The following is a 14,093-nucleotide window of genomic DNA, read 5'->3' as shown; positions in this document are numbered from 1 at the left end:
GTTCTTGACTTCATTATTTTATCCCATTCAGTGCACAAAAGTGCATTGAACTCCGGATTACTATTCTTAATGCATTAAATATAATCATTACTGTTAGTAAATCATTAGGGGGTTTTTGTTCACTAGTTTGTTGTTGATTTTGGGGAGGGTTTGAGTTTGGTTTTTTGGCATTTTTTGCCCTATACTCATTGGTACATTATAATGATGGTCACATCATTATAGCACTTACTATAGCACTTACTGATATTTAGATACTAGAAGTAATTTCATGGGAGAATTTGCATATTGTTAACTCTTGTGATAGGTGAATAGTTTTTTCAGGAGTGCATTATGGCTTGTAAAACTTAGCAATTCAACAATGAATTTATGTATTCCTAGAATAGCTATTATGATCCAAGATAGGCATGTGTTATTCATGCCACTAAGTTGAAATCTGCTTCTTTACATTTATTTGAGAGTGTTTTAAGGTCTTGTATTTTGAAACAATATCTGTTGGTCTGTAATGGCCATTCAGTTCCTCAAATAGAGAAAATATTGAAGGAGTATTTCTAGGTGTGGGAACTTGTTTTAATGAGGATAGTTTTGCATAATTCTAAAATCTGCCACAGTTACTTATGAAGTGACATACTACTATTATTAATCTGGGAATTTTTCTCCAATGGTACTGATTGCAATTTTTCCATATTTTCCTCCTATACAACCCTATACGCCCTCCTGAAAAATTCTTTTCAGATACTCAGCACACTAGGAACTTTTCTTTAGATTTCTTGAAATTAAGTGGATTCAATGAAACATGTAGGGTGTTAATTTCTTATGCCTTTCTCTCTTGCAGTATAACTGACCTATTTTCTTTTATAGTCATACATTCTTTAAATGACATCCATTATATCACTTCTTTTGTGTATTTATTAACTGATAAATGTTGCATACTTATACCCACTTTGTTCTTCTAAATTGCCCCTTGCAGTAGGGGACACAATTCTTTGGGAGACTATGGCATTCCGTGACTTATTCTATAACATGATGTTTAAAAGTTGGACTTTTATTTCCAGAGAAACTTGGAATCATTAAACTCATTGTATAATCTTATATTACTCTCTTTTACCCACATTGTCCCACCCATATTGGAGCATTAAAAAAAAAAAACCCATAAAAAATTAGACATATTAAAGACATTTTTCTGACCACAGTGTAGTAAAAATTATTCAAAGAAAGACTAATGAAGAAATAATTAAAATTTAAAAAGACAACTGTAGAAACACTTAGAAATTTCATTTAAAATGGTCATTGACAACGAGACAACACACCAAAATTTGGGAGAGATTTTATACCTCTGAACACCTTCATCAGTAAAAGAAAGAACTACATTAATAATCGATCATACAACTTAAAAAACCAACAGATTAAACAGTAAAATAGAAATCTTGAAAATAAAAAAAAAACAAAATTGAAAGGAAAAAAATAGAAGCTAAAAAATAAAGTGAACAGTTATTTTGTGAAAAACCACAATTCTAATGGGATTTAAAAAACCAATGTTATTACTACAATCAAAAATAAAAAGGTGAATTTATTAAAAAATGAAGAAATAAGTTTTTAGGAATTATTTTATCCAATTACATGTTAATAAAATTAACAATCAATGAAATGGATTAATATTTATAAAAATGTAATGTATTCATATTCACTGAAAAATAAAGGACAAATAATTTAATTTCAGAATAAAAATTGAATGAGTTATAAATGAGTTCACAAAGAAAAATGCCTCAGTGCCAGATGAATTTATAAATTTCAAACATTCAGAGAACAATTTATTTATTTATTTAAGATTTAAATGAAAAATAGGAAAAAAAAGAAAATACTGCCTCTTAAACAGAAAAATAAGAGGATTCAAAATATGAGACAATAAATCTCTATTTCAAGAAAGCCTATGTAATACATCTCACAGAAGTGTTCAGAGCTTCCCATCTTTTCTTTGCTTCCTTTTACTGTTTCTTTTGTGTTCTGATGTACATTTTTTACTTATTCTTTTTTCTCTCCTTCCTCCCCCAAGAATTAGGCACGTGCACACACACACATACATACATACACATACATACACTTACCCATACATGCACATTTATAATCATACATGTATATACACATATACATTCATATATATTTACGTCAGGCTGTACTACACTAATTTGTCCTGTTTCTCTGAAAGTAGATAACTTTGTTCTTGAATAAGTCCAAATCTTTTCATATTTTTCTTAATCTACCAACTCATTATTTTCTATGCACAGTAATATTCCCACTTTATGCTATCCAGTTATTTTAAATAGTCTATATTGATTAATATGGATGACATTCCCCATTTTTCCCTTTCAATTAATCTTTTTTAGAGTTAGCTTTGTCTGAAATCTGATCACTGTCCCTGATTTTTTTCTCTAATAAATTTTGCTGCTGATATTTCTTATTTTGTATCCTTGCTGACTCCTCTTCTACCCTTAACTTGCTTTGCTGTTAATCTACCCTACCTTCAAGGATCCCTCCCTTATTCTTTTCCCCTACCTTTTTTTTCTTTATTCTATTCCCCTTAATCTATACACCCTTCTAAACCCCCATTTATCCTGTTCCCTTCCCTTCTTGTTTTTTTATAGATTTAGAAGACTTTTATGCCTTTCTGGATAGTGATACAGATATAGATATTCACACATTCCCCCTTTAATCCATTCATGATGAGAGTACAGTTCCAGAACTACCAACTCTTCTCCTCCTCCTCACTTTATATCAGTTTTTACTCTCACACCTCATTCATATAAAATATTTATTCTTTTTTTTTCCTACATGCTTTTAAAATTAAAATTTTGCTTTTTAAAAATATATCATAGGGGCAGCTAGGTGGCACAGTAGATAGAGCAGCAGTCCTGAAGTCAGGAAGACCTGAGTTCAAATATTCAAATAGGATCTCTCAGACACTTAACTTTAGTGTTAAGTGTCTGTGTGACCTTGGGCAAGCCACTTAACCTCATTAGCTCAGCCTCCTCCCCAAATTAATTAAAAATAAATAAAAATAAAATTACATCATACTCAATTCCACCCAGATCTTTCCATGAACTGCCCAATTACTAGTGACAATCTTAAACATATCATTTATTTTTTTACATATAAAACATAAAAATTTTCCTTATTGAGTTCCATGAAATTAGTCTTTGATGTTAACTTTATATGTCTTTTGCATCTTACACATCAAATTTTCTTTTAAGTTCAAGTATTTTTACGACATAATCCCAACAGTCTGGCAGTTTCTTGAATGTCCATTTTTGGGATGTGTTCAATATTATGCTTAAATTTGCTATATATGACATTTTTAGCCTCAACCCTAGTTCTTTGGCACTTCAAGATAACAGAGGTACTTCAACACTCATTTGCTTTAAAATTTGGTTAATTTGGCACTCAACAAATTTTTATAAGAAAAAAAAATTAGTTCAGCACTTGACACTTATTTGGCATTCATTGCACTTGGTTGTTCTCTTGGCTGAGGCAGCAATGTGTAGGACTGTCAGATTGGTGCCCAGGATGCTGATGTTTTGTGTGTTGCTGGGCAGGTTACTGAGTAGTTCCTGTAAAACAATGTAACTACAGTGTATAATTTCTTCGCTTCCCAAATACTAGTACTAGAAGGAGCACAGAACTGGAGGATAAGCAGCAGGGTAGGAGCTTTGGTGTAGGCTGACCCAGAACTCCTGGTAACCCCAGCCTCTGCACAGTGACCACAGACTGGGGCTGTGGAAAGCATGAAACTATAGCTTCCACCTCCATATCAAGGGATACACTAAAGAAACTTGACCTTGTGGGGTGGGAGGAGAGTGATGATTCCTCTCAGAAGTGAGTTGAGCCAATAAGGGAGGTGGGCTGGGCTGGACTGGCTTGTTTCTCTGCCCCCGAAAGCTCCAATTGCCCCTTTCAGGAATTGGATGGGGAAGGATGGTTAGGTTTTGAACTAAAGGTATACTCATTACAGCAAAAATTCATTTATTATTATTTGTTTTTGCCACTTATTTTGCCTTCTAGAATCAATTGGTGAAGAATATTGAAATCCTACTGTCTCTTGTCTACTCAGTACTAAGATACTATTATCTGTTTTAAGACCCACGGTCTTTTAATGTAGCTGCTGCAAGGTTTTGTGTGATTCTAATACTTGTTGGTCATTGAGTTTTCTCTTCTAGCTGTTGGTTTCAGAATTTGGCTAGATTGTTCCAATAGATTTCCCTTGTAGAACTTCTGATAGGGAATGGTGAATTTTTTTTCTATTTCTACTTTCCCCTCTTGTTTTAACATTTCAGGAGAATTTTCTTTAATTGCTTCTTATATTATTGTATCTAGATTCTTTTTTTTTAAATCAGTTTTCAGGTAGTCCAATTATTCTAATGTTTTCTCTTCTTGATCTGTTCTCCATATCTGTTGTTTTTCTTATGCCATATCTCATATTCTCATATTATTTCCATTCTTTTTATTTTGTTTTATTATTTCTTGGTCTCTTAAAACTTCATTGACTTTCTGTTGCACAATTCTAGTTTCCAAGGAGTCGTTTTCTTTCAGATTCTGGATCTCCCTTTCTTGATGATTGGCTTTCTTTTCATAATCTTGTTTTTCTTATATTTTTTTTTTTAATTCTAAGAATTCTTTTTGGGCAGCTGACCATTTAATGTTACTCGTTGGGATAGAAGAGGCTTTTAAAAATTCCATTGTCCTCCTCTGAAAATGTATCCCTGTCTTCCCTATTCCCATGGTAACTTTCTATGGTTAGGTTCTTTTTCCTTTGTCTGCTCATTTTCATTAGTATTAACAGTAGTGATTACAGGTTATTGATATAATCACTTTTAGTCCTGATATAGGCTACAGGGAATGGTGTCTCTGGTCTCAGATCCTCCTTCAGTTCTTTCCTCTGACCTGAAATCTTAAACCAAGAACTCTACCTTTCTCTAAGTACCTGCAACCAGCACTGTCCGTGCTACACTGCTTCTGTGCTGATTCCATCTTGCCCAGGATTGTGTCTCAGCACAACTGAACTTGTTGTTCCTTCTTGGCAGAGTTTCCCTTCATCTTCCCAGACTCAGATTCCCAATTCCCTATATTGTGGAAAGTATGTCTGGAGCTGAAACTACCTCCTAACTCAGCTACTCCCCTAGTTCTCTGTTACTGTTTCATCCGAAGTAGCCTGGAGGTGTTTACACTTCACACAAGACAAACCTTGGTCCTGAAATTTTTCTTTGGGTCTTCTCTGATTTTTCCAGAAGGACCACCGTTCTGCCCCAAATCTTAGTTTATTTTTACCTCTCTGTGTTCTGCCTGAGATATAGTTTTGTCTGATTAGTGGTGTTCATCTGGAGAGTTTGGAACTTTATGACCTCTGCTATCTTCTCAGAATCTTCTTCCAAGTAATTATTTTGAATACTTATAAATTATCTTTAAAAGAAGAGATCCTGCCAAATTTCTTCTTTCAAATGTAATCTTGATGCATAAACCAGGAAAGATAAAAAATAGGAAAGACTAACATTTATATTTGTTAATCACTTAGTTGTTTGTGAGTCTTCATGATCCCACAGATCATAGCACTCCACACCCTTCCACTATCTTTTGAAGTTCATATTAGTTGTTTTCCTGATACCATCTATCCATCTCATCTTCTGCCATTCCCTTTTCCTTTTGGCTTAGATGGTTTCCCAATATCAGGGTCATTCCCAGTGAGTCCTGCCTTCTCATTACATAACCATACTATTTGAACTTCAGCTTCAGTATTTGACTAGTGTAAATTAATTGTTTTACATATTGACTAATTTGATCTCATTTGCTGTACAAGGGACTCTCAAATCTTTAGTACCACAAATTGAAAGCATTGATTCTGTGGCACTCAGCTTTCCTTATAGTCCAGTTTTCATAGCTATACATTGCTATTATAAAAACTATAATTGACTACATAGACATATGTCAACAAGGTGGTACTTTTTTAGTATACAATCCAGATTTTCCTTAGCTTTCCTTTCAAGGAGCAAGCCTTTTTTTAATTTCATGACTGTAGTTACTGTCTGCAGTGATCTTTGACTCCAAGAATATAAAATCAGATACTGCTTCTATTTCTTTTCCCTCTGTCTGCCAGGAATTGATAGAACCATTTGTCAAGATTTTAGCTTCTTTTTCATGTTAAACTTCAAGCTAATTTTATACAAGCTCTCTTTCAAGCTTCATCAAGAAGCTTCTTAAATCTTATTCATTTTTTGCCATCAGAGTGGTATCTCCTACTTATCTAGATTGTTAGTGTTTCTCCCAGCAGCCTTACTTCTGGCTTCTTATTCATCTAGCCTAGCATTTCACAGATATATTCTGTATATAAAGTAAGCAAATAAAGTGTTAATATGCAGACTTATTGTATTCCTCTTAAATTAATCACTTGTTCCATTGCTTCTTGACTGACCTGTGTATGGGTTCTTCAGGAGACAAATAAGACAGTCTGGTATTCCCATCTCTTTGAGGGCTTGCCACTTTTTGTTGTGAATTCACATCATCAAAGGCTTTAGTGTAAGTAGTGAAATAGATGTTTTGTGGCACTCCCTTGCTTTCTCTGTAATACAACAAATGCATATATATAGACTACTATTTTGTGAATATCAATGCAAAATTTTAAGTGAATTTTAGCAGTGAGACTATAGCATCATATCACAAACATCCCACAGTAATGCAGGTTTGGTTCAGTATTAGGAAAAGTATAAATATCATTGTCCATATTAATAGTAACAAAGGGCAGAAATAATAATGTATTAAAAGATGTAGAAAAAACTTTTCAACAAGATAAATTAGCTTCTAATGTTTCAAAAAAAAAAAAAAATCCAAAATACAAAGAAGTAAGTGGATCTTTTCTTAATATGTTAATATTTTATGATTACTATCTGTCTAAAACTAAGTGCTACCATTATCTGTAATGGGGATAAATTGGAGACCTTTCCGGTAAGATCAAGGGTAAAGCAAGGATGTCCATTATCACTTTTGCTATTCATGTAATACTTGAAATACTAACTAATGAAAAGAAAAAGAAATTGAAATATTAGGCATAGGCACAGAGGAAACAACTGAAATAAGTTTCAGCAAAGTTTCTGAATAAATAAATGCAGGTAAATTACCAGCATGTCTATATATTGCCAGCAAAATGGAAGAGATAGAAAGATTTATTGCATTTAAAATAACTATTTTTGTTTAAGTCATTTCAGTCATGTCAAACTCTTTATGATCCCAATTGGGGTTTTCTGGTAAAGGTACTGAAGTGGTTTGCCATTTTCTTCTCTGGCTCATTTTACAGATGAAGCAACTGATAACATTAGGGTTAAGTGACTTGCCCAGGCTCACACAAGTGATTAGTATCTAAGGAAGATGCATATTCCTAACTCCAGGCCTGGCACTCTATCCATAATATTATTTAGCTACACAAAAAATATAAAATATTCTAGAGTCGTTTTAACAAGAATTTATGAATACATCTGCAAAATTATTTTTACAAAGATAAAGATAGATGTAAATAATTGAAGAAATATTGTTTATTATCAGTACTGGCCAAATTAATTTACCTAGTCACTTCCATTCCAGACTATAATTTATAGAACTAGAAAAAACCCCACCAAAATTCATATGGAAGAACAAAAGATCTAGCATCTCATGGGATATAATAAAAAATATGAAAAGGAGTACTATATCTCAAACTGTACTACAAAATAATTATCATGTTTGGGACAATTTAATAAATACTTAAATAATTAACAAATTAATAGTTAATAAATAGTAAATTATTATTTTATAAACCCTGATATCTTAACTATTGAGATAAGAGCTCAGTATTCAATAAAAAGTTGTTGGGAAAACTGAAAAACAGTCTGGCAGAACTAGGTCTAAACATTACCTAACACTAACATAAAGATTGACAACATAATCCAATTAGCAGAGCAAGGAAGAAACTGTCTATCTGAATTATGGATAAAGGGTAAAAGGATTTTGCATAAGCAAAACCAATGCAGTTGAAATTAGAAGAATAGTAGAAAATTGGATCATGATACACCAAGTTTCTCTGAGATAAAAATAAGAGCCTCTAATGGACATAACTATTTAATTGTTAGAGGAAGAAATCTAAACTTTCAGTAAATTATGAAAAAAGTGCTCTATAAGTCACTAATTATTAGACATGTCAATTAAAATGACTTTGAGGTTCCACTTCATACTCATCAGATTAGCAAAATTGACAAAAAGGAAAATGACAAAAACTGGAGAGTCTATGGGAAAACATAATTATTTGGTAGAATAGTTAACTGGCCCAACCATCCTGAAAAGTAATTTGGAACTATGCCCCAAAGTTATTAAAGTGTAATCCCTTCTGATCTAATTATCCCAACATTAGATTTGTACACAAAAATGTCTAATGGAAAAAGGAATATATTAAAATATTTGTAACAGTATTTATTAATATGATAAAGAATTGGAAAGTGAGAAAGTACCTATATTTGGGAAATGCTTGTATTACTTATGATATATGAAGATTGTGGATTAATGCTGGGGGGTAAAAAATCATATGAACTAATATAGAGAACAATTTATCCAAATACAGTAAGAAGGCTGACAACTTTGAAGAACTTCAGAACACCAGTCAATGCAGTGATCAACCATGATTCTAGAAAATGTATAATAAAAACATCTTGTCTTATGTCTTTATAGAGATGATAGAACCAGAGTATAAATGGAAACATTTTATTTGAGGAAATGGCCATTGGCAGAATTTGTTTCTTAATTTAACTATACATGTTTGTGTTGACATTTTGTTTTTCTTAGTGTGGGACAGATTTCTGTGGGGATAGAGAGAATCCAGATCTTTTTATTAAAAAAAAAAAGAAAAGAAAAAATGAAAATTCAATCAACAGTGGTCTCGTTTTGTTTGATTTCTGCACCCACTTTATTGTTCATATGTATGTCTTTATACATAAGTATCTCCATAGATATACACAGAGGTTACCTTTGTGATTTTCCTTTCTGGCCAGTTAAACAGAACTCTTTCCAGTGATGATGGCTCTCATTTAGAATGTCCCACAAATGATCATTTGCCCTCAGAATGTCTTCCATGGAATAATTGATTAAATTTGGGAAATCCCTTCAGTTTAGGTTCTTCATGTCCTTCATGTTTTTTTTTTTTTTTTTTTTTTTTTAATAGCCTTTTATTTACAGATTATATGCATGGGTAACTTTACAGCATTAACAATTGACATACCTCTTGTTCCAATTTTTCACCTCTTACCCCCCACCCCCTCCCCTAGATGGCAGGATGACCAGTAGATGTTAAATACATTAAAATATAAATTAGATAACACAATAAGTATACATGACCAAACCGTTATTTTGCTGTACAAAAAGAATCAGACTCTGAAATATTGTACAATTAGCTTGTGAAGGAAATCAAAAATGCAGGTGTGCATAAATATAGGGATTGGGAATTCAATGTAATGGTTTTTAGTCATCTCCCAGAGTTCTTTCTCTGGGCGTAGCTGGTTCAGTTCATTACTGCTCCATTGGAAATGATTTGGTTGATCTCGTGCTGAGGATGGCCAGGTCCATCAGAACTGGTCATCATATAGTATTGTTGTTGAAGTATATAATGATCTCCTGGTCCTGCTCATTTCACTCAGCATCAGTTCGTGTAAGTCTCTCCAGGCCTTTCTGAAATCATCCTGTTGGTCATTTCTTACAGAACAGTAATATTCCATAATATTCATATACCACAATTTATTCAGCCATTCTCCAACTGATGGACATCCATTCAGTTTCCAGTTTCTAGCCACTATGGAAAGGGCTGCCACAAACATTCGTGCACATACAGGTCCCTTTCCGTTCTTTATAATCTCTTTGGGATATAAGCCCAGTAGTAACACTGCTGGATCAAAGGGTATGCACAGTTTGATAACTTTTTGAGCATAGTTCCAAACTACTCTCCAGAATGGTTGGATTCGTTCACAACTCCACCAACAATGCATCAATGTCCCAGTTTTCCCACATCCCCTCCAACAATCATCATTATTTTTTCCTGTCATCTTAGCCAATCTGACAGGTATGTAGTGGTATCTTAGAGTTGTCTTAATTTGCATTTCTGATTAATAATGACTTGGAGCATCTTTTCATATGACTAGAAATAGTTTCAATTTCTTCATCTGAGAATTGTCTGTTCATATCCTTTGCATGTCCTTCATGTTGTTGGAAAACATCTTTGGTGAATTCATTTTTTCTGTTTCATTATCTTGCTTGATAGTACTGTTAGAAGTTTTCTTTTATTATTATTAAAGCTTTTTATTTTCAAAACATATGCATATATATAATTTTCAACATTCATCCTTGCAGAGCCTTATGTTCCAATTTTTTCCCCTGTTCTCCCCACCTTCTTCCTTAGATGGCAAGTAATCTTTGTTAAACATTTGCCGTTGTTTCTATACATATTTCCAAAGTTATCATGCTGCACAAGAAAAATCAGCTCAAAAAGGGGAAAAAAAAAATGCAAGCAAACAGTAACAAAAAGTGAAAATACTGTGTTATGATCCATACTCCTCTCTAAAATCATCCTGCTGATCATTTTTTATAGAACAATAATATTCCGTAACATTCATATACCTTGATTTATTCAGTCATTCTCCAACTCATGAGCATCCACTCAGTTTCCAGTATCTTGCCACTGTGATGACTGGTATTTTAAATCAGCCAGAGTCAGAAAGTCAGGATAAGGGAAAATCCTTGATTTTTATTCTTTGCAGAGGTGAAGGGGAATGGCGATAAGAAGTTAGAGCAATCATGATAGAATCTGGCCAGAAGTGCCTCTGGCTTTCACACTCCACCCCCCAAATCCTCTACACAATCTCCTATACAACACATCAAACTTGCACAGAGAGTGGGCGGGGCCATTCTTTCTCCAAGCATATATTAATAGAGTATTGTCCAATTGCTATTTAGCCTCAAGTGCTTGGGATCTCAGTGCAATGAGAGCTTCAAGAGCTTCAGCCCATCATGCCACTGCAAAAAGGGCTGTGAAAAACATTTTTATACATGTGGGTCCTTTTCCCTTTTTTATCTCTTTGGAATAGCCTTCTTTGAGACAGTTGGGGTTAAGTGACTTGCCCAGCGTCACACATTTAAACTCAGGTGCTCCTGACTTGAGGGATGGTGCTCTATTCACTGCACCAACTAGCTGTCCCCTCTTTATGGTTCATAAACAAAATACTGATCTTTCTTACTTTTACTCCTGAATCAGAAATGGGCTGGCAAATGTTTTACAACTAAACCCTTTGAGAAAGGTGGGGTTGATGGTAATTTATATTCACTCTTTCAAGTTAATGACAATTAAAAAAAAAAAAAAAAACCCAAACAATAAATCAAGCCCAGTTTGAGGCCATAGCCAAGAATTTTAGCAAGTTCTTTATATAATTTTTGTACCTAATTTCTCCCTGGAACAGATTTTGGCATATATGCATCACTGTTACTTTCTTGCTTATAATTGTAAGAAATCCAAATGACTTAATTAGAGCTCAAATATATCCTGTCTGACTTTTTTACCAGTGTTTTTACCACATTAGATAATTCTTAGTAAACTTCATTAACTTGTTTAACTTATTCTTCTTCATTTTTTGCCCAGGTTCTGATGATTACTAGATAATTTAAGAAACATCTAATATCAACATATATTTATTAAATTCTTATTGTGGTCTTTCCTAGACATTGTAGATATTTGAATATTCCATTTTCCTTAGGAGTGCAACTTGTAAACAAATAAAATAAAAAATAATTTGATAATTATGTTAAATCAATATGTTAATTAAACATATTAATGATGTGAGAGATTAGCAAAGGTGTTATGTGATAGGTATATATTAACTAAACCCTGGAAGAAGCCAAGAATCCTAAGAGGCTGGGATCTGGAGGGAATACATTGGTAGAAAATGGACTAGCAAGTGGGCCCACTTTGTTGGAGAATGTAGTATGTGAAGGGAAGTAATATGAAATACATTGAAATACATAATTTCGTAGATATTGTATAGCTAAGAGAGAACTTGGGGAACCTTTTCTAACCTCTTTATTTTACAAATGAGGAAACTGAGATGAAAGAGTTGAAGTGATTTCCTTAGTTTACACAAGTGACTGATAATTTAACAAGGAATTGGACAGATACATTAGCTCCAAATGTCACTATTTATTTTCTTTGTGCCACACTAATAGTCAGAGCCAAATTAAGAGCTTTAAATGCCAGGTGGTGGTCACATTTTCCTCTTAAAGAATATAAAAGATTTTTTTTTCTGAAGAATTTTGAGATGTATCACTCTTTAGCTCATATAAAGAGTGATATAGTTAGAATTATACTTTAGGAAGATGATTTTGGCAGCTGTTTGAAGAATGACTTGGATTAGGAGGAAGAAAACATGAGGAAAATATTGTAGTAATTCAAACAAGATACTGTGTAGTGCTTATATGAGTACAAAGAATGGATTGTATAAAATGAGAAGTTTTAAAGGTAGAGTTCATAAGATTTTGTTAATTTTTTTCATATGCTAGCGGAAGCAAACAGGAAAAATATTGGGTGATTTTTAGGTTTGGAATCTAGATGATTGGAAGAGTGGTTTTAATGGAAATGAGGACTTTTTTTTTTTTTTTTTTTTTTTTTTTTTGCATGGGACAGGTTTAGGAATTAGATAACGAGTTCAGTAATATGAACTTTATCTTAAAATGTGTGACAATTAGCATGGCAGAGTGATCAGAGAACTGTTTCACAGTTTGATATATCTGGTATAAAACTTCTTTGCCTTATTGACTGTTTGACCTTGGGCAAGTCATGTTAATCTCTCAATGTTTGTGGCATCTGTAAGATAATTAGTTGCAGAAAAAGTGCCAACCTGCAATAGGATAGAGCCTCTTCATATGAAAGTTAATTATGTCAATGAAATCACAGGTCTAATGCCTATTTATTATATCCCAATTTTATCCTTTCAAAAAACTTAACCTAGAGAACATTTTTTTAAAAGTTTAACTAGATTTAATCAAAAGTTTTTTTAAAATGATACTAGTTTGGCAATGTTATTCAGTGTTGGTTTAGACCATTGAGAAAAGACCTGAAAAAAATAAAAAAATAAAAACTTAAGCATATACGTGCTAAAAAATATATAGGAACTATATGAACATAGCCATAAGCTACAAGTAAACTCAGACCTCAACAGTTCATAGAATAAGATGTGTGGTTCGTTGCTAGATAAATTAAATATCGGATACTATTTCTTAAAATGAGCCTCCTTATTTTCTAGGCGAGGAAATAGGCTCACAGAATTGAAAGGTGACATATATAATATGTAGTGTGTGAAGATCGCGTATTTTAAAATCAGCAGGAGTTAGGAATTCAGGTTCGGGGAAAATCGTCAGTCTTTATTCTCAGTGAAGAAGGATCGGAGGTGTAAGAGAATCGGCGATAGCAATGTGTGCAGCTGAGTCAAGAAGCTAGCTGGATCAGCAGCCACAAGACCAGCAGCTAGGAGAAAAGAGCTCAGGTCCAATCTCTCCCAGCTTCTCTTCCTGTTCCTCTCTCTGCCTCCACCCACCAAAATCGTCATTTCCTCTACAACACATCAGGTCTTGCACAGAGAGTGGGCAGGGACCATTTTTTATCCAATCATGTATATTAATAGAGACCTCAGTGTATCAACTCAAACTTCAGCCCATTACAGTAGTGAGTCAGATTTAATTCCAGAACCCATTATCAAATCTTTGCTAATTAATTCTCTATTTTCCTTGTATGTGATTTTAATGCAGAAGTGAGGAAGATATCCTTTTATGAGTTAAAAAGGGTCTAAATGTCAAGAGGTCCACACAGTCTTAGCTAGAATGATTTTTGCCCCACTGAGATCTAGTATAGGAAGAGAGCTGGTTTTAAATTCAGATGATCTGGTTTTGAATTCTGAGTCTCCTCCTTATTTCTTCTATAAACTTAAGCAAATTACTTTTCCTATTTCAGCCTGAATATAAAATTAGGGGATTGAACTCTAAGTGATGTCTAAGATTTT

General features: G+C 33.4%; 1 protein-coding gene across 9 annotated transcripts in view; it reads left to right on the top strand.

The window, feature by feature from the left end:
• HMBOX1 (homeobox containing 1) overlaps window positions 1-14,093 on the top strand; it is a 256,421-nt gene that overhangs the window by 132,491 nt on the left and 109,837 nt on the right. The gene's annotated exons all lie outside the window — the stretch shown is intronic.

This window comes from Sarcophilus harrisii, chromosome 2 (genome assembly GCF_902635505.1).
Source record: "Sarcophilus harrisii chromosome 2, mSarHar1.11, whole genome shotgun sequence".
NCBI classification, from domain to species: Eukaryota; Metazoa; Chordata; class Mammalia; order Dasyuromorphia; family Dasyuridae; genus Sarcophilus; species Sarcophilus harrisii.
The sequence above is the reverse complement of the archived record's forward strand: the minus strand, read 5'-3'. Positions and strand labels throughout refer to the sequence as shown.